Raw genomic sequence first — 3156 nt, 5'->3', positions numbered from 1 at the left:
TGGTTATAAGCGGATGGTGGTATTACATTCTTATTTGCTTTTTCTAACACTATCTGTGCACGTTTCCATATCTGTGGAAAATTCCCTAGCCTGAAAATAAAAATCTTACTCCTTTGTCCGGAATTTCTTTTAATATTTTTGCTGTTATTATATCGTATTCAGGTCTTTTCCGTTGTTTCTTTAAGTTTTTGATTATTGCTTTCTTTTATCATTTCTGCTTAAAATTTGTTACTCGTTAATGCAGTCGATATTTGGTTCTTGTATGTTTAAACATTGTGAACCATTTGGCTATAAACCGAATAATAATATAAATGGATACTAAATGGCTGGTGATAATTGGAAGAAATAATCTTTTTGCAGCTCCTTCCTTACAATCCAACATTTGTAGCTTGCCGGATGATTGTTTCTGCAATTTGCACAGATTACCTTTTTTATTTTTTTACATATGAGCAATTAATCGAGAGACACATACCTGAACATTTGACACGAGTCGGTAATTTATTACAATAATTTTTCGTGCGTCCATGTCGTTCACACACTGTGGAATATTATTATTAGCTCTTGGCGTTTATACTTTTATGAACGTATCACATACCGTCTTATTCACGTTCAGAGAGAAACATTGACAATGATGTTAAAGCGACACTTTCGCTTAAGTAAATTACGTTGTGTAGCGTGTGTCTCCTTTCCAATAGATCTGTTTTGATATATTTTATGTCAAGTTTTGGGTGTTTAAATTACTTATAATTCTCAATGAGAATTGATTGTAAAAAGTCTACCAAATAAGAAAAAAGTTTTGGGTGTAATTCTTTTATTGTCACCTGAAACCTTTTAATATCTTTGCTTAGTAGGTATAATAATTTACATTTTTATTTTTTGGAATATTTCTTACTATCCTGTATGCGTCTGAATCGAGCTCTTGTAATTTCATTTGTTCTTCCAATTGTTTCGTTATATGTTTTTTGGTTCTTATATGTAGTTTTAACGTTTCCTTGTCTTATTTAATTTACATTACATTTAATGTATTGTTTTTGATATAAAAGTAGAATGATTTTATAAATTCTCATCACTGATGTTTTGTAATGTTATACATCTATTTGACGTTTACGAATCTTCTAACCACTTAATATTGGTTACTTTTGTTCCTCTTTTCCTTTCTAGTGTGGGAAGCTTCCATTGTACATTGATAATTTTTTGTTGTTGCAAAACATGTTTTTTCCTAAAAAATGTCAAAGTTTTTCAAGTATTTCTGAATAATATTTTTGTATTTGATAAATTTAGAAATTTATATCTCCTCTTAACATTTAACGCTCCAAGTGTGCCTCTCAAGCACCACCTATGTGCGGTGCGGTGCGGTACCTTTTTTAAAATCTGGTACTTAAAAACTTTTTTCCTTTTTTTTTTTAGTTGAAAGAATTTTACAACCAATTCTCATGGAGAATTATAAGTAATAGCTTTTAATTATAGTAATAGCCGATTAATAGTCTATCAGTCGGTAAGTGTCGACGACAAAAAAGCGATTATTCGGCTATCGGTCGGTAAAGTGTTAAAACCTTGCAAGTCGAAGTATAATGAGAATAAGTTGGAGTTGTCGGTCGATATTCACAATTAAAAGTCGGAGCGTTAAAGGTTAAAAATGAGAATAATTAACATTAAATTTCTATTTGTGTTCAAAATTTTAATCAACTTATTCTTTATATATTCTTTATATATATATATGTCGGGTTAAGATCGGAATTTTGGGCGCGTGACAACTCTTCGCGTGGACTAGCCATCGTTTCACAAAGCCGAGATTATATGTACACGTATATACAAGACTATCACTAAGCTTAACAAATAATTAAATCTAATGAATAATAAATTTGATGAACAATGAAGTTAATGAATAATATGATTTACGAATAATGAATTTAATGTACACTATTAACAATGTTTTTGTTGGGTTCAAACGAATCCACGGCCAACGAGATAACTCTTTACTAAGCGTAAAAAATAACCTTAGGCGCAAAATACGATTTTTCTTTTATTTATTTGTTGAAATTACAATCAATTCTCGCGTTGAGAATTTTCAGTAATTTTTCTGGCGTGGCGCAGTGACATGGCTGTTTATTTACAATAAGTTAATACTTATTATAGATAGGTATAATTTATAAGTATTATAAGTAAGTGCATATGCTTAATTTGGATAATTAAATGAATCTGACGTTTAGGTCTAGCGGGTAGTGCCTCTTCAGCCTGCGAGTCTGGTCCGTCGTATCGAGTAGTCCAGTGATTAGGGGGTTTCGGTGTTTGTTGATTCTTTTGCTGTATCTGTCGCTATATTTTGCGACTGTTCTATGGGTCTGCCATACTATTCTTAGTCTTCGTTTTTCTGCTATTTTTTTTAGTATGTAATGGGGATATTCTTGTTTGCTGTTAGATGGCTTTGTCGGTGTGGAGAGGCGGATCGCGTTTATTATGTTCGTGTTTAAGTATTCCGTGGCTGCTTCGATATCTTCCTTTGTTTTTAGTGGGGTGAAGGCTGAGGTTGAGTGGTTGAGTGTGTAAAGACTTCTCTGAAGAGCTGCCAGTTGGTGTGTTGGTTGTGAATGGTGCCATTAGGTGTATTCTCGATGATTGTTGAACTGACTGTTGCTATCACTGGAGAATGATCAGAGGAGAGATCAGCCGAGGAGTTGATCTGGACGTGTCTTGATGGGATATTTTTAGTTATGAAGAAGTCGAGAAGGTCGGGTATTTTGTTGGTGTCAGTGGGCCAGTATGTGGGTTCGTATGTGGTGAGGTAGTTGAGGTTGCTGTTTGTTATGCTGTTTAAGAGGTTTTTGCCTCTTGCTGTAACCAGTCTGCTGTCCCATTGGATGTGCTTGGCGTTATAGTCTCCTCCAACTATGAATCTGTTGCCCAGGGTGTCCAGGAAGTTATCAAAGTCTTCTTTGGCGATGGAGTGTCTGGGAGGGCAGTATACTGCTGAGGTGGTGATTGAGCCATGACAGTCTTCTATTGCTACGTTTGTTGCCTGGAGGTAGTCTTTCTGGAATGATGGGAGTTCGTAGTGCTTAATACTTGCTTTGATTATTATTCCGGTGCCACCGTGGGCCTTTCCGCTGGGGTGTTGGGTACGGTAGAATTTGTAACCATTTATTTTCAGGTAGCTCT

Source organism: Bombus vosnesenskii, unplaced genomic scaffold, assembly GCF_011952255.1.
Source record: "Bombus vosnesenskii isolate JDL3184/JDL3185 unplaced genomic scaffold, Bvos_JDL3184-5_v1.1 scf7180000014629, whole genome shotgun sequence".
Classification (NCBI taxonomy): Eukaryota; Metazoa; Arthropoda; class Insecta; order Hymenoptera; family Apidae; genus Bombus; species Bombus vosnesenskii.
Note: the sequence above shows the minus strand (reverse complement) of the source record.